The sequence below is a fragment of the Ranitomeya variabilis genome, chromosome 1, assembly GCF_051348905.1.
Source record: "Ranitomeya variabilis isolate aRanVar5 chromosome 1, aRanVar5.hap1, whole genome shotgun sequence".
Taxonomy (NCBI): domain Eukaryota; kingdom Metazoa; phylum Chordata; class Amphibia; order Anura; family Dendrobatidae; genus Ranitomeya; species Ranitomeya variabilis.
Genome location: NC_135232.1, coordinates 1,079,241,136 through 1,079,269,038, shown reverse-complemented (window position 1 = coordinate 1,079,269,038; position 27,903 = coordinate 1,079,241,136).

The window sequence follows — 27,903 nt, the reverse complement described above, 5'->3', positions numbered from 1 at the left end:
GTGAAATGTATTGGTGTCTGTGATACCTGGTCAGATGAACTCCTTCAGTGCCATCAGACGTACCATGGCTCCCCTTAGTGGCGGAGCCACAGTACTGCAACGACCAGGACTCTGGGGCGCTGCATATCCATGTAAATGGCCCACCCTGTATTGTTCATTACCAAGTTGTTCCTGGTTCATGTTATTGTGGTATGTTATAAATGTGGCCCTGGTGAAGATATGTCTGTAGAGAATGTGACTGCTGCAGCCAATCACTGAGCTCAGCTCAGAAGCCAGTATTGTCAGCATGAGCTGCTGATTTCAGTGATTGGTTGCAGTGATCACACGTGTTTTCAATATGACGTCACAGCTGCAGACAGTAAACAAAGACTGGAGCAGCGGAAGGTGAGTAATGCTCATTGTGTAATTTTTGCTGATGATGTACAGATGATTGAAAGCAAAAACCCCTATAGTTAGCTATGATGACATCCCCTTTTAAGATGCTCTTCTCTGCCTTTGATAGGGGTAGAAAGGAGCGTTGAGGAGACTGCCAGAAGGTGGAAAGGAGCGCTGAGGAAGAAGGCCAGAAGGCGGAGTGGAGAGCTGAGGAAGAAGGCCAGGACGTGGAGGGGAGCACTAAGGAAGAAGGCCAGAAGGTGGAGTGGAGAGCTGAGGAAGAAGGCCGGAAGGTGGAGTGGAGAGCTGAGGAAGAAGGCCAAAAGGAGGAGTGGAGCACTGAGGAAGAAGGCGGAGTGGAGCACTGAGGAAGAAGGCGGAGTGGAGCACTGAGGAAGAAGGTGGAGTGGAGCACTGAGGAAGAAGGCCAGAAAGTGGAGTGGAGAGCTGAGGTAGAAGGCCAAAAGGCGGAGTGGAGCACTGAGGAAGAAGGCCAGAAGGCAGTGGAGTGCTGAGAATACGACCAGATGGCGGAGTGGAGTGCTGAGGAAGAAGGTGAGTGGAGCACTGAGGAAGAAGGCGGAGTGGAGTGCTGAGGAGATGACCAGAAGGTGGAGTGGAGTGCTGGGGAGACAATCAGAAGGTGGAGTGGAGTGCTGAGGAGACGACCAGAAGGTGGAGTGGAGTGCTGAGGAGACGACCAGAAGGTGGAGTGGAGTGCTGAGGAGACGACCAGAAGGTGGAGTGGAGTGCTGGGGAGACGATCAGAAGGTGGAGTGGAGTGCTGAGTTGACGACCAGAAGGTGGAGTGGAGTGCTGGGGAGACGATCAGAAGGTGGAGTGGAGTGCTGAGCAGACGACCAGAAGGTGGAGTGCTGAGGAGATGGCCAAAAGGTGGAGTGGAGCGCTGAGGAAGAAGGCGGAGTGGAGCAGTGAGGAAGATGGCCAGAAAGCGGAGAGGAGGGATATTGGATAAGGAAACTAGTCTGATTGCTGTATTTGGTGGAGACGGGAAGCAATTTTTCCCCTAATATGGGACAATTAACATTTGCTTCATGGGGTTTTTGGATTCCATTGGAACACTTTGTTAGGTGAACTCAGTGGACTGTATTCTTCAACCTTTTGAACAATGAAAAATGGATCTTTGAGGTTTTTTCAGCCCTCAATGACATCATTGATAAAATATGGTTAAGGTTCCTATGCAGAACCTCTGTCCGCAATGAATATGATGCCTCATTTTTTTTCACCGTGAAGCAGTTTCAGAGTGGGTAATGATGATAAATTTTGTGTAGGAACTAAAGTACGGATTTTCTACTGAAATCAGTCATTAAGTTTGAAAGCAGCATTCACTCTAATTTTGTCATGGATTCTGCCCCAAAATCTACATGGAAACTCGGTGTGAATATATCCTAGTGCACCTGTGGATGATCTATTACTGCGCAACATGGAGCCAAACTTGGGCACTAAAAAAGAAAAAACAAATGCAAGGGTCATTTTTTTATAGAATAATGATCCCAATATTTGCACCATTTCCTATTCCGGGCTTCTGCAAGTAACAGTTTATACAAATGTGTAACATTGTAATTACCTCTACAAAGAGTTTAAATTGGGAAATGACACTGTGACTTAATAAAAGGTTTTCATTTCATTAGTTTAGAATCAAAGTCTAGTAATATTGCGAACTTTTACAAGAAGGGGGCACTGGGTTATGCAGTTGAAACTTTGGCGTTGTCTTCTAAATACAAAATGTTCCAGTTTCTGAGACTTCTCTATAATTTTAAACATTTCACCTTTCACTAGATGACAGACAGAGCGGCTGTAACTATATATAATTCAGCACAGATAATTGTAATATTTCTGATATAACTGCAGAGGGAATGCAGCATGAAATGAAGGCTTTATATTAAAATCACATTCGGCTCGGAGAGAGTGACAGCGGGACAGCCGGCTACGGGGCGCTGTGATACATCGGACATGACTGATTACACCGGGAAGTCGCTGAGTGTGGGCGATTCTCTGCTCCGTCCACACAGCTGTATCCAGAACTCTACAAATACGCATTGTATCACTTCTGCATAAATGGCAATTCCATAACTGAGACCCATTAGGTTTGGGCTGGCTGTCTAGATTTGGCGAGGGTGCCAGGATCCCCATAAATTAATGATGATCTAGTCTAAATCAAAGCCATGAAGAAGGATCATAACGCATAGAATATTTACAGTCTTGTTCAGATTTTTTTTGATTATTCAATAAAGTAATATTTTATTTTGATTGTTGGAGTTGGATGTTTCTTCATTTTCATCTCATTACACACAGACCGTGTGATCCGTGCACCTTGTGGTGAATGAGCTGGACTTTACTAATTCCATACATATCATCGATGTATACTGCACTACCTGCTGAGATCAGTGATTGGCTGCAGAAATATTGATGTGACATCAACGCTGCAGCTAAATGATAGAGATCGGAGCATCTGCAGATAATACTGTATTTGACCCGGGGAGAGTGAGTAAAGCACAGTGTTTGTTTTTTACAATAAATTCTACACGCAGGGAAACGTTTTCTGAAATTGGACAACCCTATAAAGGTGTAAGTACCTCCCCCTGTACTTTGGTAGCTCGCACTGCCACGCATTTGTGCAAAGCATGCTGTCAAAGTGCCGGGGCGTGCTTACTGCGTTATTCACACTACTTTGAGCAGTGACTGTAGCCCCTCTGGCTCTATGTCTAAAAGCTGGAGACGACCTGGGCAACGTCATGAAGAGGCCTTCATGAGGGAACATTACACTCGTCTTAGGATTATGGTGTGGGGTGGTATAATGTCCGGTAGTTGGACCCCTCTAGTTTTTATTCCAGGTTCATTGCGATTTCTATAACTTTGCAATACCAGGATGCAACGGGTGTCTAATGTAATGTGATATAATGTATTATGGTGAGGGACAGTATATAAGGTGTTAATGCATAATGTGAATATAGCATAAGGATAAGATTAGGACAGCATAGGATACATCATAAGTACAATAGGTTAGCATGTAAGATAGGAAATGGTTAAAGTTATGTTTAGTCCAGTGGATGGGCATTAGTGCTGATAAGAAGGGGGGCACTTCTTGGTTAGAGGGAGTTCAGTATCAGCTAGTGAAATATATGGTGGAGTTCAAGTTCAGGTGGGGTAGGGTGGGTTGCCTTCGGGCAGAATGTGCCAAATGTTTGAGGCAGTAGGAGACTAAATGGAGTTCCCTGATGGGCATTCCAACACTGTCTAGAGCCCAGGGCTTAGGCCAGGTACCATGGAGTGGGACTGGTCTTTTGATATCACAAGGTTGGTGGACATGAAACTACATGGGAGGCTGTTATGACCCCAGTGGACAGGGTCTCAGAGGAACGTGTAAGTCTGCGAGATTCAAAAATCCAGCTCATAGGGCTGTGGTAACTGGGTTGACCAAATAGCTACTCCTAACGCCAACACTAGAAGTAGCCGGGGATCATGCCTACGGTGATCGCTAGATGACTCGCGCCAGCCGGAGAATCTAACTACCCCTAGGAGAAGAAAACAAAGACCTCTCTTGCCTCCAGAGAAAGGGACCCCAAAGCAAGATACAAGCCCCCCACAAATAATAACGGTGAGGTAAGAGGAAATGACAAACACAGAAATGAACCAGGTTCAGCAAAGAGAGGCCAGCTTACTAATAGCAGAATATAGCAAGATAACTTATCTGGTCAACAAAAACCCTATAAAAATCCACGCTGGAGATTCAAGAACCCCCGAACCGTCTAACGGTCCGGGGGGAGAACACCAGCCCCCTAGAGCTTCCAGCAAAGGTCAGGATACAGATTGGAACAAGCTGGACAAAAATACCAAACAAAACAAAAGCAAAAAGCAAGGAAGCAGACTTAGCTTGAAATACAGGAACCAGGATCATAGGACAAGAGCACAACAGATTAGCTCTGACTTCAACGATGCCAGGCATTGAACTGAAGGTCCAGGGAGCTTATATAGCAACGCCCCTGAACTAACGGCCCAGGTGAGGATATAGGAAAAGACAGAAGCTCCAGAGTCAAATCACTAATGACCACTAGAGGGAGCAAAAAGCAAAATCACAACAGTACCCCCACCTTAGTGAGGGGTCACCGAACCCTCACCACGACCACCAGGGTGATCAGGACGAGCGGCGTGAAAGGCACGAACTAAATCGGCCGCATGAACATCAGAGGCGACCACCCAGGAATTATCTTCCTGACCATAGCCCTTCCACTTGACCAGGTACTGAAGCCTCCGCCTGGAGAGACGAGAATCCAAGATCTTCTCCACCACGTACTCCAACTCGCCCTCAACCAACACCGGAGCAGGAGGCTCAGCAGAAGGAACCACAGGCACAACGTACCGCCGCAACAAGGACCTATGAAACACGTTGTGGATAGCAAACGACACAGGAAGATCCAGGCGAAAGGATACAGGATTAAGGATTTCCAATATCTAGTAAGGACCAATAAAACGAGGTTTAAATTTGGGAGAGGAAACCTTCATAGGAACAAAGCGGGAAGAAAGCCACACCAAATCCCCAACACGTAGTCGGGGACCCACACCGCGGCGGCGGTTGGCAAAGCGCTGAGCCCTCTCCTGTGACAACTTCAAGTTGTCCACCACAAGATTCCAGATCCGCTGCAACCTATCCACCACAGAATCCACCCCAGGGCAGTCAGAAGGTTCCACATGACCCGAAGAAAAACGAGGGTGGAAACCAGAGTTGCAGAAAAACGGCGAAACCAAGGTGGCGGAACTAGCCCGATTATTAAGGGCAAACTCAGCCAACGGCAAGAAGGTCACCCAATCATCCTGATCAGCAGAGACAAAACACCTCAAATAAGCCTCCAAAGTCTGATTAGTTCGCTCCGTCTGTCCATTAGTCTGAGGATGGAAAGCAGACGAAAACGACAAGTCAATGCCCATCCTACTACAAAAGGATCGCCAGAATCTGGAAACGAACTGGGATCCTCTGTCTGACACAATATTCTCAGGGATGCCGTGCAAACGAACCACGTTCTGGAAAAACACAGGAACCAGATCGGAAGAGGAAGGCAGCTTAGGCAAAGGAACCAAATGGACCATCTTGGAGAAGCGATCACATATCACCCAGATAACAGACATGCCTTGAGACACCGGAAGATCAGAAATGAAATCCATGGAGATATGTGTCCAAGGTCTCTTAGGGACAGGCAAGGGCAAGAGCAACCCGCTGGCACGAGAACAGCAAGGCTTAGCTCGAGCACAAGTCCCACAGGACTGTACAAATGACCGCACATCCCTAGACAAGGAAGGCCACCAAAAGGATCTGGCCACCAGATCTCTGGTGCCAAAAATTCCTGGGTGACCTGCCAACACCGAGGAATGAACCTCGGAAATGACTCTGCTGGTCCACTTATCAGGCACAAACAGTCTGTCAGGTGGACAAGAATCAGGCCTATCAGCCTGAAATCTCTGCAACACACGTCGCAGATCTGGAGAAATAGCTGACAAGATAATACCATCCTTAAGAATACCAACAGGTTCAGCGACTCCAGGAGCATCAGGCACAAAGCTCCTGGAAAGAGCATCGGCCTTCACATTTTTTGAACCTGGTAAATACGAGACAACAAAGTCAAAACGGGAGAAAAACAATGACCAGCGGGCCTGTCTAGGATTCAGGCGTTTAGCAGACTCGAGATACATCAGATTTTTGTGATCAGTCAAGACCACCACACGATGCTTAGCACCCTCGAGCCAATGACGCCACTCCTCAAATGCCCATTTCATGGCCAACAACTCCCGATTGCCCACATCATAATTTCGCTCCGCAGGCGAAAACTTCCTAGAGAAAAAGGCGCAAGGTCTCATAACAGAGCAACCAGGGCCTCTCTGCGACAAAACGGCCCCTGCTCCAATCTCTGAAGCATCCACCTCAACCTGAAAGGGAAGCGAGACATCAGGCTGGCACAAAACAGGCGCCGAAGTAAACCGACGTTTCAACTCCTGGAAAGCCTCCACGGCAGCAGGAGCCCAATTAACCACATCGGAGCCCTTCTTGGTCATATCCGTCAAAGGTTTCACAATGCTAGAAAAGTTAGCGATAAAACGACAGTAGAAGTTAGCGAAACCCAAGAACTTCTGAAGACTCTTAACTGACGAGGGCTGAGTCCAATCAAGAATAGCTCGGACCTTGACTGGGTCCATCTCCACAGCAGAAGGGGAAAAAATGAACCCCAAAAAGGGAACCTTCTGTACACCAAAAAGACACTTTGAGCCCTTGACAAACAAAGAATTTTCACGCAAAATTTTAAAGACCATCCTGACCTGCTCCACATGCGAGTCCCAATTATCAGAAAAAACCAGAATATCATCCAGATAAACGATCAAAAATTTATCCAGATAGTTCCGGAAAATGTCATGCATAAAGGACTGAAAAACTGAAGGGGCATTAGAGAGCCCAAAAGGCATCACCAAGTACTCAAAATGACCTTCGGGCGTATTGAATGCGGTTTTCCATTCATCCCCTTGCTTAATGCGCACAAGGTTGTACGCACCACGAAGGTCTATCTTGGTAAACCACTTGGCACCTTTAATCCGGTGCAAACAAGTCAGACAACAGCGGCAAAGGATACTGAAATTTGACAGTGATCTTATTTAAAAGCCGATAGTCAATACAAGGCCTCAAAGATCCGTCCTTTTTAGCCACAAAAAAGAATCCTGCACCAAGAGGGGAAGAAGACGGACGGATGTGTCCTTTCTCCAGAGACTCCTTGATATATGAACGCATAGCGGTATGTTCAGGTATCGACAGATTAAACAGTCTTCCCTTAGGAAATTTACTGCCTGGAATCAAATCTATTGCACAGTCACATTCCCTATGAGGAGGCAATGCACTGGACCTGGACTCGCTAAAGACATCCTGATAATCAGACAAATACGCCGGAACTTCCGAAGGCGTAGAAGAAGCAATAGACACAGGCAGGGAATCCTCATGAATACCACGACAGCCCCAACTAGACACTGACATAGCCTTCCAGTCAAGGACTGGATTATGGGTCTGTAACCATGGCAGCCCCAAAACAACCAAATCATGCATTTTATGTAGAACGAGAAAACGTATCACCTCGCGGTGTTCAGGAGTCATGCACATGGTAACCTGTGTCCAATACTGCGGTTTATTTTCTGCTAATGGCGTAGCATCAATACCCCTAAGAGGGATAGGATTTTCTAATGGTTCAAGAATAAAACCACAGCGCTTAGCAAATGAGAGATCCATAAGACTCAGGGCAGCACCTGAATCTACAAACGCCATGACAGGATAAGATGACAGTGAGCAAATCAAAGTTACAGACAGAATAAACTTAGGATGCAAATTACCAACGGTGACAGGACTAACAACCTTAGATATACGTTTAGAGCATGCTGAGATAACATGTGTAGAATCACCACAGTAGTAGCACAAGCCATTCCGGCGTCTATGAATTTTCCTCTCATTTCTAGTCAGGATTCTATCACATTGCATCAAATCAGGTGTCCGTTCAGACAACACCATGAGGGAATTTGCGGTTTTTCTATCACATTGCATCACATCAGGTGTCTGTTCAGACAACAACATGAGGGAATTTGCGGTTTTGCGCTCCCGCAACCGCCGGTCAATTTGAATAGCCAGGGACATGGTATCATTCAGACCTGTGGGAATGGGAAAACCCACCATAACATTCTTAATGGCCTCAGAAAGGCCATTTCTAAAATTAGCGGCCAGTGCACACTCGTTCCAATGTGTCAGCACGGACCATTTCCGAAATTTTTGGCAATACACCTCAGCCTCGTCCTGGCCCTGAGACATAGCCAGCAAGGCTTTCTCTGCCTGAATCTCAAGATTGGGTTCCTCATAAAGTAAACCGAGCGCCAGAAAAAACGCATCAATATCAGCCAATGCCGGATCTCCTGGCGCCAACGAAAAAGCCCAATCTTGAGGGTCACCCCGTAAGAATGAAATAACAATTTTTACTTGTTGAGCAGAGTCTCCAGACGAACAAGGTTTCAGGGACAAAAACAATTTACAATTATTCCTGAAATTCCTAAACTTAAATCGGTCTCCTGAAAACAGTTCAGGAATCGGAATCTTGGGTTCAGACCTAGGATTTCTGATAACATAATCTTGTATACTCTGCACACGAGCGGCAAGCTGGTCCACACTTGTAATCAAGGTCTGGACATTCATGTCTGCAGCAAGCTTAAGCCACTCTGAGGTAAAGGGGAAAAGGAAAAAAAAAAAAAAAATGAGAGAGGGAAAAAAAAAACCTCAAAATTTTCTTTCTTATAATCCCACTTCTGCAATGCATTAAACATTTAATACTGGCCTGGCATACTGTTATGACCCCAGTGGACAGGGTCTCAGAGGAACGTGTAAGTCTGCGAGATTCAAAAATCCAGCTCATAGGGCTGTGGTAACTGGGTTGACCAAATAGCTACTCCTAACGCCAACACTAGAAGTAGCCGGGGATCATGCCTACGGTGATCGCTAGATGACTCGCGCCAGCCGGAGAATCTAACTACCCCTAGGAGAAGAAAACAAAGACCTCTCTTGCCTCCAGAGAAAGGGACCCCAAAGCAAGATACAAGCCCCCCACAAATAATAACGGTGAGGTAAGAGGAAATGACAAACACAGAAATGAACCAGGTTCAGCAAAGAGAGGCCAGCTTACTAATAGCAGAATATAGCAAGATAACTTATCTGGTCAACAAAAACCCTATAAAAATCCACGCTGGAGATTCAAGAACCCCCGAACCGTCTAACGGTCCGGGGGGAGAACACCAGCCCCCTAGAGCTTCCAGCAAAGGTCAGGATACAGATTGGAACAAGCTGGACAAAAATACCAAACAAAACAAAAGCAAAAAGCAAGGAAGCAGACTTAGCTTGAAATACAGGAACCAGGATCATAGGACAAGAGCACAACAGATTAGCTCTGATTTCAACGATGCCAGGCATTGAACTGAAGGTCCAGGGAGCTTATATAGCAACGCCCCTGAACTAACGGCCCAGGTGAGGATATAGGAAAAGACAGAAGCTCCAGAGTCAAATCACTAATGACCACTAGAGGGAGCAAAAAGCAAAATCACAACAGGAGGCAAATGATCAGTCCCGAGTACACTGCCAGAGTGGACAACGAATCCCTGAGGCTGATGGAGTCAGCAGGCTTGGGGGAAGTCTAGAATGAAGAGTGGCAAGACAGGAGTTGTACAAAGGAGGAAGGAAGTGTCTACAGACTCCAAGTGAGTGTGATGCAGCCTAAACCCTACAGCACACTGGGTCTGGGACATCCTTTGTCTGTAAAGTGCCCGAGCGAAACCAGACAACAGCTTGATTGCGACTACTGTGCTCAGCCACTTTACAGCATCATTCTGCACTGTATCTGAATTGTCAATTTGTAAGGCAGAAGTGTGGAAACACGAAGGTCAGTAGGTGCTCTCGTCCCCTGACCTGACTGTCTTTAGAAAGACAGCTTGGACCAGGGCTCATCCCACTGAACACCTGCATGCCTTTCCTCTGGGAAGACTACTACTCGGACAACACAGGGTGAGGGTATTTGGAACCACCAACAGACAATAACATATAGAAGAGTCTCAGCAAATATACAAGATGGTGCAAATTACACAGTCTTATCCTTCCACTTGCTTGCCTGAATTAGAGCAGCTGTGACTTTAGGCTTCCAGAGCAACTCTCATTGGTTGAGTATTCAATCAATCTGCACAGTTTGTCCTTAAATGTTTGCAGGTCAACAAGCTGCATGGAATGATACAATGGGTAATCAACATATTAGCAAACATCGATTATTCAATTACCCTGCATCCCTGTTCTCCAAAGATTGCAGCACAATAAGCTGAGACAAACATCAATTAAAAAGTCAATGTTCAGGATCAAGTGAACAATGGCCTATGTATCTTGACCTACTGGAAAATAGATTTGACGTAATTAAGAATAAATGCTGTGTTGTCACAACAAGTGATTGAACCTCTGTGCTTAATGCATATTATGCAAAATGTGTGGTTTTCACATGTGCTGTACCCATTAATTAAAGACACACAAAATCTGGTTATTCTTTTCAAGAAAGATTGGTTTGTGCCTTGAGGCAAATAACTTTTAGAAGCCTTCTGAAGGTAAGTTATAGAGACACATCCGGCCCGGAAAGTTACAAAACCTAAATGTGTATCAAATCATGGTTTGACAAATTGTCTGTAAATGGAGAAGATTCAGGACTGTTGCTTCTGTGGGTGAGGACCTCACCCCAAGAGCACAATAGACAATCCTGAAAAATAAATAACTCAAAGGTAGCAGCTAAAGGTTTACTAAAAACTGGAGAAACCTCTATTTGCATGTCCCTTGTTAGAAAAACACTGAACAAGAAATGTGTTATGGAAGAACACAACAAAGGAAGTAACTTCTGCTATGCTATAGTCCTATCCAAACCTACTGAAGACCACCTGGATGTTCCACAGTTCTCACCTCTGCATTAATGTGTCTCTTCTCCGTAGCACTCGTGTGGTTCTGTGCATGTCCTCTTCGACTTAGGCACCAAGGTTTCTATTGCCAAGTAGGCCTCCGATGTTACGATGTGCTTTTGTTCGAGCTGACTAGGTCTCGGGCATTGCACAACATGACCTATCAATGCATGCTGTGCAGTGATGAGCGAGTGTGCATCGGATATTATATTATCAGAGCATGCTCGAGTGTTTGCTTGACCAAATAATTTGTTTGAGTCCTCACAGCTGCATGATTTGCGGCTGTTAGCCGGAACACATGTGGGGATTGTCTAACCGCTGCGAAACATGCAGCCTAGGGAAAGCGAACATTACTCGAGCACGCCCGAGATACTCTGATAAAACTTGAGCATGCTTGCTCATCACTAATGCTGTGATGTCTGAGGCCTACTTGGCCCCGTGAGCACTTATCTTTTCAATCAACGTACAATGTTCTTCTGAACAATGTCTCAAGCAACCCATATTTCTAAGGCTTTCAAGGAGAAATGCATGTACATCATGTCCTGGCTTCAGCCTTATATAAGGGCCACCTGATTCACACTTGTTTCTTCACAGAATGATTGACCTCACTAATTGAACTCCACGCTGCTATTATTTTGAACACCTCCTTTCAATTAATTATTCTAATACACAGACTCAAAAACCTGCAGACCACGAATGTGGAGCCTGTTGGTTTTCTTAGAATCTACTGCACCAACTGGTAAATTGTTTGGCATGTGGTAATATAATGTATACCAAAAACAGTGATTAATCTGGTTAGTCATATTGGACTGCTATTATTTTGAACACTACAGTATGACTCTAATATACTGCAATGTTTCATAGAAAAACATACCGTACTTTAAAAGCCGCCGGTGACCAAGCTGTATGAGAGACTGGTCAGTAAGGCGGAGCCTGGCGGCTTATCACCATCCACTTCCCTTGAGAGATGGGTTTTTCCCTGCGTGTGTGTATGAGAGAGACTTGTGAGCACGTTGCTGAAATCATGTAGATCGGGAAGCATGTATCTGCTGTCAGGTTCCCTTTAAAAATATTGAGCCTCTTGTAACACAGTAAGTTATCACTGTTCAAGCACCATTAATGGTTTTCTTGTTTTTTCCCGCAGAGCTGGAGTGGTGTTTCTAATCTAAGGTCCCTGACTGCAGTCTTATACTTACCCCTCGGCATCTTCATCATTTATAGGTGCCGTTTTGGTCGTGCGGCGCTATCTTGTGACGCCAACTTCTGAACGTCCAGAAGTCAGAAGTTACATCACAAGCTCTCAAGGCAAGGTTATGAAAGAGGCTCTCATAGACTTGCACTAAAAAATGACCTCTAGCTTGCCCAGCAAATACTGGAGCGATCTGGCAGGTCACAAATTACTGGAAATTGTTAATGTTTCTATAAAAAAAGGTATCAAGATATTTTCAAAGAAACAACCTGATGAAGCTGAAACATGAGCGAGGGATCAGATCGCATTCTGTGCAGGAGGCTTGATATTTATATAGAGATCTTGTTTCCGTATTGCAGACATGGTGACTGTACAGACCCGCAGATTGGATTTTAAATATAGCAAAAATAATGAAAGCTGCGACTTACTGTAGAGTATGATTTTAATAAAAGTAATAATCTACATAATGAAGGCAGAAGAGATACAACGTATCCTTATTAAAGATAAACAGAGATTGTGGAGCGCTGAGAAAAGCCGGGTGTTATCGGCTGCAGAATAAGATTCATGCTCCGCAGTGATTGTAGGGCGGCAGAAGCAGACGACGCACTATAATATGCTGACAGATAGTGCCCTCTAATTCTTCCACTTTATGGGGCCTATTTCCCAGTAAGATCATGAGCTGGAGTAATAAACTGAAACCATCGGACTTTTCTCATGTAAATTATGCAAAGAATACAAGGTATAACTTTTGTCAAGTCGCAATGCAGCAAGTTCGGAGGATGGCTTGGTGGGTGCTGAAACGTGTGTACCAGAAAGCTGCGGCTGCCACAATGCAGATCACTGCTCACATACACACGTATTTCTGGAAGGACAGGAGGACATCAGAGCTGTGTAAACACGACCTATTAAAATATTTTACATAAGCCACATACGAGCAATATTAATAGACAAATCATCAAGCAACAGACAGATTTCACCAGATTATACATTTGCTTTTTATAGATTGCAAATAGTGAAATGAATTTATCACTGATGTACATCTGGTATTTGCCTCATAAAGCTGAAATCCCCATTAAAAGGAGATCCTCCTGTTATGGAACTGATTTCTGATGGATACTATTGTACATTAGATACTGAAAAGATAGAGAACATCATATCTGCAGATGCTAAAGGCATAATTCGTTAGGGTATGTGTGATGACAGTATTTTCCACTAGGTCAAAAGACCAAACCCATTGTTCAAACAAGCCTGAACATTGACTCTTGAATTGATATTTATTGCAACTTATTATACTGCTATCCTTGGAACACAGGGATGCTGGGTAATTGAACAATTCATGTTTGTCAATATGTTTATTACAATTGTAATAGTCCATGCAACTTCTTGACCTGCAAACCGTGATGGACAAACTATGTATATTGATTGAATATTCGAATAAGGAGAGATGACCTCACCCCACCTTCCCCTTGACCTGTGGATGATGACCTGGAGGACAGCTGTGGGTATAAAAAGGGACATCTATCCTGCTCTACTTCTGGTGAGCCAGTGGAAGGGTGAGACTCAATGGTCTGACCTAAAGAGGGAAGGGCATAAGTGGGAGGTACTGTCACGCCAGCATCTCGCACAACTTCTTAATGCCACCCTACTCACTGCATTCACCAGTCTGCTTCCCCTGCGTCAGTCAGTGCTTGTGCTCACCCCCAGCTCTGCTAGAGAATCTTCACCTGGCCATAGGGAGGTGTGGCCACATCCTACAGGAATTTAACCCTGTAGTGTCCTGCAGGGTTTGCCTTCCCCAGTCTATCCCTAGGCAGCAGCAGGTTTATTTGGCAGATCCTCCTACCACTCCTTTCCCTATATTTTGCTCTCCATTGCTTGTCTCTGGATCTTGTGGGTGTATATTTGTTTTGTCTCTTCTGCTATTATCCCACTCATTTACCGTTTAGTCTGACCTCTCCCCTCCTGACCTCGGCTACGTATACTGAACCTGTGCTGCGTGCCCCGATCCCAGATTGTCTGACCACATCTTTGCCTCTGTCCTCCTGTACCTTGTACCATGTCTCTGACCCTTCAGTCTGACGCTGTAACATGAAGACTGCCCTGGAATGGTGTCTAGTGTCTACCGGCAACCCAGCTTATGCTCAAGTGAAGACCCAGCAGACACTTGGTAAGCCTGGCTCGTGATGCAGTGGGTCCACAACCACCAGCGTTACGCTATATAGATATAACAATAGTAATAACAATATAAAAACCCTGTTTTGTTCCAGCATTTATAAAATAGTGTGTGTAGGAGATTCTCCTCTAAGAGCAGACCGACATTACAAGCTGTAATCATGGCCCCTGGGTGTGATTGATATCCTCCTGACTCACTGTGTCTTCTTGTAGTCTCACGCATGTGTGCGATCTCTGTCCTTCCTGATGCACAGAAGAGCAGATGCATCGAATCTTCCGGACTAGTCAGGTTCATTTACATATGTCGAGAATGACATTTAAAGTTTATTTTTTATAAACTATCTAGCAGAGTTAGTGTTGGGAAGCTGGATTTCTGTTCAAAATGGTACTGAGGACAGTTTCTGAGGCTTGGGGACCTGACAGGTTCCCTTTTATGAAGCGGTTTATGGACTCTTCAGGCAAATACAAAACCAGATAGGAATCCATCAAAGAAAGAGAATAACATAACATAGTCATGAAGTGAGATCCTTATTTCTAGGTGTAGTGTGCTCTAGGACCTATGCGGGCAAGTAATAAACATCGTGTTTAAAGAGTCACAGGAGAAGAACAAATGGTATGTTCAGGGAGAAAGAGGACAGTAACTTTATTGGATGTAACAATCCTAAAAGTCAATGGCGACCTTTTAACAAGCCGTCCAGATGACTTAGGATGAGAAGACAGAGAAAGAGGAAGGGCCAATCTCCTGCACTTGCAAACTCATTAGTATAAGAATTTAGCGGTGGATTATGAGGCAATGGAGACAAGGATTTATAATAATGGAATGGAAGTAATCATCATTGCAGGTTCTGCTTTCTGTCGTTTTGACGCATCGCACTATGGCCAATTTTATGCTTTGGGGCTGTGCACATCTGATTTTTCCTCGGTCCGAGTAAAGGAATCACAGCATGCACGATATGCACTCGAAAATTCATTTCTATGATATGGGTCCGTGAAAACAATCGGACCACACTTGGATGATATCCAAGTGCAGTCTAATATTCATGGACTGACATAATGGAGAAGGTGGAGAAAATGTTTTTTTTCTTCCCACCTCCGTGATAATCGGATCACACTGTGATCAAAATCTGAGCACAATCTGATTAGCATAATCAGACTGATTTTCTCAGATGGAGAGAAAACAATTGTGTGCACCCCCTAACAGCTAAAGTTGACCAAAAGCAATTATAAGTTTGGTCCAATGTTCAGCTTATTTTGCATGAGCAGATAAACATTATAAAGCCATGTATGACTGTAGATGTAGCCTACTTGATAGGTGGAGGTTATAACTGTAGATGTAGCCTACTTCATGGCTGGAGGCTATGACTGTAGATTTAGCCTACTAGATGGGTGGAGGCTATAACTATAGATGTACCCTACTAGATGGGTGGAGGCTATGACAGTAGATGTAGCCTACTTGATGGGTGGAGGCTATGACTGTAGATGTACCCTACCTGATGGGTGGAGGCTATGACTGTAGTTGTAGCCTACTAGATGGGTGGAGGCTATGACAGTAGATGTACCCTACTTGATGGGTGGAGGCTATGACTGTAGATGTAGCCTACTTGATGGGTGGAGGCTATGACTGTAGATGTAGCCTACTTGATGGGTGGAGGCTATGACTGTAGATGTAGCCTACTTCATGGGTGGAGGCTATGGCTATAGATGTACCCTACCTGATGGGTGGAGGCTATGACTGTAGTTGTAGCCTACTTGATGGGTGGAGGTTATGGCACCAAAAAACAAAGTGCAGCTAATCTTTTTAGAAAGTATAGAAACCTCCTGTTTATTTTGCATACAAAGAAATCAAGACAAATAAAAATTCTAATAAAGTTTGTTCTCAGCTGTGATAATTACTCGTAAATTATGGCTCTACTTTTTCTTGCTATTGTGTCTAAGATTTAGGTTAGACAAACTATGCGGCTGACACAAACTTAGCAATCCTTCCTTGTCAGGGAAGCAATTATGTTATTACATACTTGTTCATTACATCTTGTTATATCTTCTTTATTATAAGTTGTTTTCAACTGTTTATTTTCCTCAGTCTAAATTGTTAATTCATTTACACTGGAGACGTATGAGTTTATATCTGTCAATGGAGAATTATGTGCTGCTCCTGAAGGCTGCAAATGCATGGAATTGTACATTTCTAGATCTTAGTAATAAATTATTATTCAATTATTTTAATTAGCAATGAAACATATGTTTAATTACTCTCCTAACATGTAAACATGGAAAATAGGCTAATAGAGAAACTCCAGTAAGAAGCCTCGTATACTGTTAGACTCATATTGTCTTGCCTTCTCTTGCGGGTGTTAGATGAGTGGTAGGTTATTTCCTAGAGTTCTTTGGTTCTAATGTGACCTTATATCTAATTTTAGTAAACAGTGAATTAATATTAGTGGTCGCGCTATTCAGGGTTTTCATTTCTTGGTTAGAACCAAGAGTAGTTACAAAATGCATTGGGAGCTGCAAGATCTGTCTTGTCCATATTACAACCTGTTGATTTCAATGGGAACAGTGTAATTCTTCATTTGCGAGAATACTGATGGTTGGTGGTTCTGGTGACATATTCATGTACTGATGGTGGCTCTTTTGGTCTTAATAATGTACTCATCACCAGAAATATCAACAGTGTATAAATACAAAACCATATCACCATCAGTACATAAATAAAACACCAGAGCCATCAATAGTACATGAATACAAAACAATCATCAGTACTTGACTACATCACCAAAACCACCAACAGTACATGAATGCGTCACCAGAACCACAATTAGTACATTAATACATCACCAGAACCATCATTAGTACAGGAATACATCACCAAAACCACCATAAGTACTTGAATACAATAACCAAGCTTCGTACAGCAATCAATTGCAATATCAAGTCAGCCCCATACACGTTTGTATGACATAACCCTACAACTCCCAGTATGTTTTTAACAACGATAAGGAAATATTTGGAGACTGTGGACCATATGCGACCAAAAGACTGATGATACGCAGGCAAAATCATACAAAAACATTTTTATCCAGGGACCTTTTCTCTGATTTGAGCTGTTCACTTTGTTTTTATCTCCATCTTGACCTGACGCCATGATGACTTTTCACATCCACAGCTCTTCTCTGCAGACTTCCCTCTTCTCTGGTCTTTTTCAGTACATCCCAACAGTGCCCTTAAAAATAAAAGTGTTATCAAAATGCCATCTGCACAAAATAGCTGACGTCACCACTCGGCGCCCGCTGTCCGGAGATGTGCGGGTGCTCAAAGCAGTGGAAGAACGAGGAGAGGTGAAAATTGCATATATTTATTTTATGGGGGTAATTTATATTATGTTGAGTCTCCACATGGGGGATGCATTATACTATATAGAGTCTGCCTATGGGGGGTGCATTATACTATATAGAGTCTGCCTATGGAGGGTGCATTATGCAATATAGTTTGCCTATGGGGGGAAATTTTACTATATAGAGTCTGCCTATGGGGGTGTGCATTATACTATAGAGTCTGCCTATGAGGACTGCATTATACTATAGAGTCTACCTATGGGTGGTGCATTATACAATATAGAGTCTGCCTATGGGGGGTGCATTATACTATAGAGTCTGCCTATGGGGAGTGCATTATACTATAGACTCTGCCTATGAGGGGTGCATTATACAATATAGAGTCTCTATGGGGGGTGCATTATGCAATATAGAGTCTGCCTATGGGGGTGCAATATACTATATAGAGTCTCCCTATGGGGGGTACATTATACAATATAGAGTCTGCCTATGGGAAGTGCATTATGCTATTTAGAGTCTGTCTATGGGGGTGCATTATACAATATATAGTCTCCCTATGGGGGTGCATTATACTGTAGAGTTTGCCTATGGGGAATGCATTACTCTATATGGAGGCCTATGGGGAGTGCTTTACACTATATTGAGGACTATCTGCATTATACTATATGAAGGCTATCTATAGGGCCGTATTTAGAGTTTATGTTGCCCTAGGCACTTTTAGTGCTGCCTCCCCCTTTGGTGAGTATGACACTATTGGCAGTGACTTTGGCAAAAATCGCTGATGTGAAAGGAGCCTTTTGCAGCAGATCTGGCAGTTTTTCCACATCTGCCGCGTAACGGATCACTTACGGCAACACTGCGTTCGGCCTCATTCATTCCCTATGGGACTTGCAAACATGTGCGGCACTTGCGGTTTTGCAGCAATCCTGCAAATGCGGTATTTGCAGCAATGGAAAAAAATGCTGCTAGCAGTGGTTTTTTGTCTCACCGCAAGGGCAAAACCGCAAGTGTCGCACATGTCCACAAGTAGCCATCACTACCTGTCCCTGCACCTTGATAGCTCATCCTAACCATCCCCCTCTGACCTAAAACTACTCTATAAAGCTTTAGAAAAACAATGTATTAACTGACATATTCCTACGATAATGAGGCTCCAGGCTACAGCGTAGACTGGGACGGGCAGTCTCTGGGTCTCCATTCTCTCTGTGCACACCCTCAGTCCCTGCCTCACTGCCTGTGCTGCACTGTGCACAGACATCCCTCCAGCGGACCCGGTAATCACCGCTCGCAGTAGCATACCGGCAGAGGTGTATGTAGGGTTTCTGGCACCCGGGGCAAGAATTCAGTTTGGTGCCCCCCCTCCACCAAGGACATATGGGATTTGCACACTTAGTCATGTACCCACGAGCTCCTCTCCCTACTGCTCTCAATGTTCAGTGAAAAACAGAGAAGCAGAAGAGAAGCTCGTTGTCACAGGACCACAAATATGAACATCACATATGAGTGAAGTGTCCATGTGACGACTACTGGAACCTGCAGAGCTGAGTCCTGACATTCCAGGCTACTGAATTCTCACAACTAATGCACTGCACACTTTTAGGATTCTCCCTTGCCGGTGGATGGTCATATCAGCCCAAGCATGTGATTTGTATACTTCTGATCACATTCCGACTAGACGTGCCCGGCCTCGCTCAGTTCATTTTCATTGAGTGATGCCACATATGTCTTGTCAGCACGTGACCGCATGTATGTAGATTGCAGCACGAGAGAATCCTGACAGCGTGCAGTGCGCACTGTGAGAATTCAGGAGTCTGCAGTCACATAGAATGACTGCAGACTCATTACAAACCTGGACATCCCCTTTAATGCTCCTAACATAAAAAAAATGAGTTAGTCAGTATCACAAATAACATTTACATCCAGGTACCTTATAGATGACGTTGTCTCTGGAGCCGATCTCCTTTTCTTCATCTTGTCCAGACCCCATGATGAGTTTTCTCATCCACAGCCGTCTCTGCAGACTTCCATCTTCTCCGCTCTTTTGCAGAAAATCTCCACATGACGCCCTTAGGGTATGTTCACACGTTCCTGATTTCCATCCTTTTTTTTTCAGGACTGAAACCGCAGGTCTTTGCAGAAAACGCAGGTGCGTTTTTGGTGCGTTTTTGGTGCGGTTTTTAGTGCGTTTTTTGATGCAGTTTTGTCTGCAGAATGTCTGTGTTTGACACAAATAAAGCTTACTGCAGTTGGGGGGGAAAAAAAAAATGATGTCATTTCATAGTCCAACCCTTTTCTTCTTCCATCCTCCATTTTGGAACTTACACATCAAAATGAGTGGACGGTCCCCCTATATTTTTAGGCCAGAAAGGCTAGGCAGACAGCCGTGGGCCAATATTTGAGGCCCGGGAAGGGGTTAAAATACCCATGGCTGTTCCCAGGCTATGAATATGCCACGTATTTCAGTGCCACGTATTTCAGTGCCACGTATTTCAGTGCCACGTATTTCAGTGCCACGTATTTAAGTGCCACGTATTTCAGTGCCACGTATCACGTATTTCAGTGCCACGTATTTCAGTGCCACGTATCACGTATTTCAGTGCCACGTATTTCAGTGCCACGTATTTCAGTGCCACGTATTTCAGTGCCACGTATTTCAGTGCCACGTATTTCAGTGCCACGTATCACGTATTTCAGTGCCACGTATTTCAGTGCCACGTATTTCAGTGCCACGTATTTCAGTGCCACGTATCACGTATTTCAGTGCCACGTATCACGTATTTCAGTGCCACGTATTTCAGTGCCACGTATTTCAGTGCCACGTATCACATATTTCAGTGCCACGTATTTCAGTGCCACGTATTTCAGTGCCACGTATTTCAGTGCCACGTATCACGTATTTCAGTGCCACGTATTTCAGTGCCACGTATTTCAGTGCCACGTATTTCAGTGCCACGTATCACGTATTTCAGTGCCACGTATCACGTATTTAAGTGCCACGTATTTCAGTGCCAAGTATCACGTATTTCAGTGCCACGTATTTCAGTGCCACGTATTTAAGTGCCACGTATTTCAGTGCCACGTATCACGTATTTCAGTGCCACGTATCACGTATTTCAGTGCCACGTGCCAGTGTGGCACGTGAAATACGTGGCACTGAAATACGTGATACGTGGCACTGAAATACGTGGCACTGAAATACGTGATACGTGGCACTGAAATACATGGCACTGAAATACGTGATACGTGGCACTGAAATTCGTGGCACTGAAATACGTGGCACTGAAATACGTGATACGTGGCACTGAAATACGTGGCACTGAAATACGTTAAGTGCCACGTATCACGTATTTAAGTGCCACGTATTTTTACTATTGTAAGGTGGCATTAAGATCTTCCATGGAGAACAGACACATCCAGAGATATGTCTGCTCTCCACGGCTGCAGCAACACACTGACAGGAGCCATAGTTCCTGTCGGTATGTCACTGCGCATGCGCGAGCGAGTTTACCGGCGGTCATTGACCCCGGCACTCTCGCTTAATGGCAGTGCTGCATGGGAAATTTCAACACAGCTGTACTGCCGTTAACCGAGACGCCGGCGCCATTGAACTCCGGGACAGTACGCGATACACTGCTAGGAGCCTCGCTCCTGGCAGTGTATCGCCGGAGAGCAGCCGATCGGCGTGGGACACTCGTTTTATGGATTCTGCGGACAGGGAGTATGAATTTGGTTTATTATTTTTGGATTTTTTCATGGAGGATCGAGGGCTTCGCCTACAAGTGTGCTGTTGGTGAGTATATACAGGTCCTTCTCAAAAAATTAGCATATAGTGTTAAATTTCATTATTTACCATAATGTAATGATTACAATTAAACTTTCATATATTATAGATTCATTATCCACCAACTGAAATTTGTCAGGTCTTTTATTGTTTTAATACTGATGATTTTGGCATACAACTCCTGATAACCCAAAAAACCTGTCTCAATAAATTAGCATATTTCACCCGGCCAATCAAATAAAAGTGTTTTTTAATAACAAACAAAAAAACCATCAAATAATAATGTTCAGTTATGCACTCAATACTTGGTCGGGAATCCTTTGGCAGAAATGACTGCTTCAATGCGGCGTGGCATGGAGGCAATCAGCCTGTGACACTGCTGAGATGTTATGGAGGCCCAGGATGCTTCAATAGCGGCCTTAAGCTCATCCAGAGTGTTGGGTCTTGCGTCTCTCAACTTTCTCTTCACAATATCCCACAGATTCTCTATGGGGTTCAGGTCAGGAGAGTTGGCAGGCCAATTGAGCACAGTAATACCATGGTCAGTAAACCATTTACCAGTGGTTTTGGCACTGTGAGCAGGTGCCAGGTCGTGCTGAAAAATGAAATCTTCATCTCCATAAAGCATTTCAGCCGATGGAAGCATGAAGTGCTCCAAAATCTCCTGATAGCTAGCTGCATTGACCCTGCCCTTGATGAAACACAGTGGACCAACACCAGCAGCTGACATGACACCCCACACCATCACTGACTGTGGGTACTTGACACTGGACTTCAGGCATTTTGGCATTTCCTTCTCCCCAGTCTTCCTCCAGACTCTGGCACCTTGATTTCCGAATGACATGCAAAATTTGCTTTCATCAGAAAAAAGTACTTGGGACCACTTAGCAACAGTCCAGTGCTGCTTCTCTGTAGCCCAGGTCAGGCGCTTCTGCCGCTGTTTATGGTTCAAAAGTGGCTTTACCTGGGGAATGCGGCACCTGTAGCCCATTTCCTGCACATGCCTGTGCACGGTGGCTCTGGATGTTTCCACACCAGACTCAGTCCACTGCTTCCTCAGGTTCCCCAAGGTCTGGAATCGGTCCTTCTCCACAATCTTCCTCATGGTCCGGTCACCTCTTCTCGTTGTACAGCGTTTTCTGCCACATTGTTTCCTTCCAACAGACTTACCATTGAGGTGCCTTGATACAGCACTCTGGGAACAGCCTATTTGTTGAGAAATTTCTTTCTGGGTCTTACCCTCTTGCTTGAGGGTGTCAATGATGGCCTTCTTGACATCTGTCAGGTCGCTAGTCTTACCCATGATGGGGGTTTTGAGTAATGAACCAGGCAGGGAGTTTTTAAAAGCCTCAGGTATCTTTTGCATGTGTTTAGAGTTAATTAGTTGATTCAGAAGATTAGGGTAATAGGTCGTTTAGAGAACCTTTTCTTGATATGCTAATTTATTGAGACAGGTTTTTTGGGTTATCAGGAGTTGTATGCCAAAATCATCAGTATTAAAACAATAAAAGACCTGACAAATTTCAGTTGGTGGATAATGAATCTATAATATATGAAAGTTTAATTGTAATCATTACATTATGGTAAATAATGAAATTTAACACTATATGCTAATTTTTTGAGAAGGACCTGTACTCTGTGTTATGTGTTGTATGTACTGTACTGTGTGTCATGTATGTGTATTGTGTGTAGGTGTTTGGTGTAAACTTTACTATTGTGCTAAGTCGCCGGACACAGGGACAACTCTCCCATCCTAATACCGGATGGGAGTAGTAGTCCCATACGGCGACTTAGCACAATGGAGGCACTATCGTCGCATGGGGACGGACACACAGACATACCAGATCAATCAGACGCCCGACATCGATCCCCATGCGACGGTATGCCTCCATGATGACAGTCTCTTCAGGAACGACACTCCGCCCACGCACTTCCGAGGAACAACTTCCGCCCGCTTCCCCGCACTTCCTGCAGCTGCGGTTCTGCACATCAAACCGCAGTAAAACCCGCAGATATATTTTTGATCTGCGGGTTTTACTGCGGTTTTGACCTCACAATGGAGGTCTATGGGTGCAGAACCGCTGCGGTTTAGGAAAAAGAAGTGACATGCTCCTTCTTTTTTCCCGCACCGATTCAGCGCGGCTTTTTAAGGGAAATTCAGGACCGTGTGCACAGTGGTTCCTGTTTTCCATAGGAGTACATTGTAATGTACCCTGCATGGAAAACAGCTGCGGAACCGCAGCGGCAAAGCCGCTGCGGTTCCGCAGTAAAAAACGCACTGTGTGAACATGGCCTAAAAGATACAAGTGTCATTAAAATGCTCCTGAATAAAAAACTGTCCCTCACTATATTGTCTGCACAAAATATGACCCCCACATTCTTCCGCTTATGGTACATGCTCTTCACACTGACCTCTCCTTTCCATACCAGCCCCCTCTTCACACTGTCCTCTCACAATGTTTCCCCCTATAGGGCCCAGTATTTATACTGTACTCTCTCATCACACTCCCCCTCCTTGGTATACTGTCCCCTCCTGGCTGTGCCCTTACACTGTCCCTCCATGCTATGCCCCCACTTCTCAGTTTCTATTCTGTGCCCACTCAGTTTTTTCCCCCCATATTGTCTCCTCACACTATTACCCTCCCTCCTCATACTGTCTCCTCTCACATCCCTCCTGTTCACCATACTATCTCCTCATATATTTACCTACTCACTTTCTATACTGCCTGCTCACCTGACTCCCCATACTGTGTCTGCACACATCCCATCACCCTCACTCCCCGTACTCTGTCCACATCTGTCCACATACATTTTTCACATCGCTACTCATACTGTGTCCACATACATTCCCGTTGCTCCCCATAATGTCTGCACCCATCACCCATACTGTTTCCTCATACATGCCCCCCATTCCCCAGTACTGTTTTCTCATACATGCCCCCCATTCCTCCAGTACTGTTTCCTCATATGTGCCCCCATTCCCCAGTACTGTTTCCTCATACATGCCCCCATTCCCCAGTACTGTTTCCTCATACATGCCCCCCATTCCCCAGTACTGTTTCCTCATACATGCCCCCCATTCCCCAGTACTGTTTCATCATACATGCCCCCCATTCCCCTGCACTATTTCCCCATCTCCCCCTTTGCTATTCATTTTGTGTCCTCAAATCTCACCCCACACATTAAGAACCCCATCCCCACTCAAATTCTCCACACATAATAAATCCCCCATCCCCGTGCACTTAATCTTCGGTGTCTTCACCTCCACTGGGTAAGCTTATTGACTCGAGTATAAGCCGAGTATGCATTGTCCCCTCATTCCTATCCCAGTATGTGTGGTTCCACCCGTCCTGTTCTGCTCTGTGTGGCTCCCCCTGTTGTATGCATGGCTCCCCTGTCCCATCTTGCATGCATGGCTCCCCCCTCCCATCCTGTATGCATTGCTCTTCTCCCCCTCCTCCCATCTTTGTATGCGTGGCTCTGCTCCCCCTCCTCCCATCCTTGTATGCATGGCTCCCCCCCATCTTGTATGCATGGCTCTGCTCCCCCTCCTCCCAACTTTGTATGCGTGGCTTTGCTCCCCCTCCTCCCATCTTTGCATGCCTGGCTCTGCTCCCCCTCCTCCCATCTTTGCATGCGTGGCTCTGCTCCCTTTTCTTCCATCTTTGAATGCGTGGTTCTGCTCCCCCTCCTCCCATCTTTGCATGTGTGGCTCTGCTCCCCCTCCTCCCATCTTTGCATGCGTGGCTCTGCTCCCCCTCCTCCCATCTTTGCATGTGTGGCTCTGCTCCCCCTCCTCCCATCCTTGTATGCGTGGCTCTGCTCCCCCCTCCTCCCATCTTTGCATGCGTGGCTCTGCTCCCCCTCCTTCCATCCTTATATGCGTGGCTCTGCTCCCCCTCCTCCCATTGTTGTATGCATGGCTCCCCCCTCCCATCTTTATATGCGTGGCTCTGCTCCCTGTCCTCCCATCTTTGTATGCGTGGCTCTGCTCCCCCTCCTCCCATCTTTGTATGTGTGGCTATGCTCCCCCTCCTCCCATCTTTGTATGCGTGGCTCTGCTTCCCCTTCCCCCATCTTTGTATGTGTGGCTCTGCTCCCCCTTTCTCTCATCCTTGTACGCATGGACCCCAGACTTAAAAAAAAACAACAAAAAACAAAAAACCTTGCTCATGTGCCGCCCCCCGCATCCTGGTGCCCTAGGCACGTGCCCTCACACTGTGTATAAGGGAGCTGTACAGGGGGAAGACTTATTGTAAAGTGGGCACTTATTGTTATAGGGGAACTCAGGTTACTATGACTGTCAAAGGGGCACACACAGGTCAATATTAATTTCTAGGGGGAAAAATGTGGGCACTGTTGTCTAGGGCACTTGCACCTGGCATTACTATATTCTAAACGGTTGTTTGACCACCTAGAGGCACACTGTTCCACACACTAGGTGCACTAATAGGGTCACATATGGCAGCAGCGGCTCACTATTGGGGTATAAGCGGGATGAGGAGTTTGTGCAGGTTGGGAATAGATGATGATGGGGCTGGAATATGAGAAGTGAAATGTGTCTTTGTTGTATTCTCTGCAGGTGAGTCGTTGCTGGAAGAAGTTGTCATGTCGGTCTGGGCCAGATGGAAGAGAAGGGAAAAGTGAAGGATTCCATCAGCGGTAAGTCATTATCTGTAACTGTGCTGTGATCTCTTATATGGTCTGTAGGACTGGTATTTACCACTGACCATATGGCGGTAATATCCATGTTGGTCTTTATATAGAGATTATATTCAGAAACAGTGCGGTCATCTGCTGAGGTTCTCCTATATCCACTATTGGGGTGCGTCACCCAGTTGTAATCAAGGTTACCTGGTAGGGGCCCACTCAGAAGTTTCACCTCCTCTTCCCCAAATCAAAACCCAAGCTACACCTCTGCAGGGGCACCACCATGGCTGCAGACATCGCTCCCATCCGTCCCGTCAGAACTTGTAATCATTCTTTGGTTCCTTCCCGGTGTGAGGAGCTGAGAGGGGTCAGGAATACAAGGGAGAACAGAGGCACAGCAGCCCCAGCTGGGAATGTCCTCCGGGTCCTACCAACCTGTTTTACTCAGAGCCTCAGAGCAGGCCGAATGTGCAGCAAGGCTCTGGGACACAGCACAGAGGACATTTTCCTCACATTTTCCCCACCCTCATGCAGCATGACAGCAAGTTAGTGACTTGTGGTTTTCATTTTTCTGAATGTCTGCGGCCAGATGAAAGGGCCAGCTGGCTGCTGGCATTCAGCAATGCTTTTTTCAAATTGTGCCTCTTTGCTAGGCAGGAGGTAGCGCCTCAGGCGGGGGCCTACCCTGCCTACCCCTCATCCCGGCCCTGGTATTGAGCGTACGTCAGAATTGACAACCAACGCAGTAGAGATGGGATTAGCCCCTGAAAATGATGTCACTGATGACGCTTTGCTTTAGTGTGCGGGCAAACGATACGGCAGTGACATCTGCCTCTGCCCTCTGATGATGAGTACTAGGTAAAAAAGGAACTTAACGGTGATCGGGCAGAGAGGGAATGCTAGGGACGTTTTAATTAAAGTATATTAGAAAGTTATTACAGTATTACAATAAATAGACATTTAGGAATAAAATCAATATTCGTTTCAGAGCACCCCTTTTAAGATTTGATTTTTTTGTTAAATTATCAGTCCATACAAAAAAGATTTCGGACCCCTCTTATAGGCAGACCACTTTCGTCCTTAGGCAGCAGGGCCCATGTGAAATTTAAAGGGGCCTGACTTAGTAATGAATAGTATACATGTATTCCAGAGACGGAATGATATTTGGTCATTGCATCAGAAAGACACAATTTTTATGTCTTGTCACTTAAAGGGAATCTGTCTCCTGGATTTTGCCATCTAATCTGAGAGCAGCATAAGGTGGAGATGAAGTCCCTGATTATAATGTTTTTTTTTTATTAACTGGGCAGCTTGCGATAGTTTGGATAAAGTAACAGTTTTATTAGCTAGAGATTATCACTAGATGAATAGTAAACCTGCTGCCATACAGTCCTCCATATTCTTGCATAACAACACCTCCACTGCTGATTGGAAGCTTTCTGCCTATGCACCGTGAAAATCAGAAATCAGCCAATCAGTGATGTGGGCGGGGTTATGCAGAGCTCAGCATTCAGAGCACTGCTAGATCTGCAGCAATTAATACAGATATTTCATCAAAACTGCAGCAAGCAACCGGGTAAGTGATACAGCATTGAAATTAGAGTCTCTGCCCCTCAATAATGCTACTCTTAGATGGGGCAGCAGAAACCCAGTGACAGATCCCCTTTAGCTGTATAATATTTCAGCTTGTGTAGTTCTATATCAGCATACTGTATATAACACAATCCACTGTCTTGAAGGATGTATGTGGGCCTACAATAAAGCTGTCATCACTGACAGTTGTTATCTGTGGATATCTCAATACTTTTCTAAACTAGTCAAAATAGTTCCTGATAATCATATTGGACTGAGTGGCGAGCAAACTCTGGGCAAAGATGTGTAATTACAGAGATAAAGTA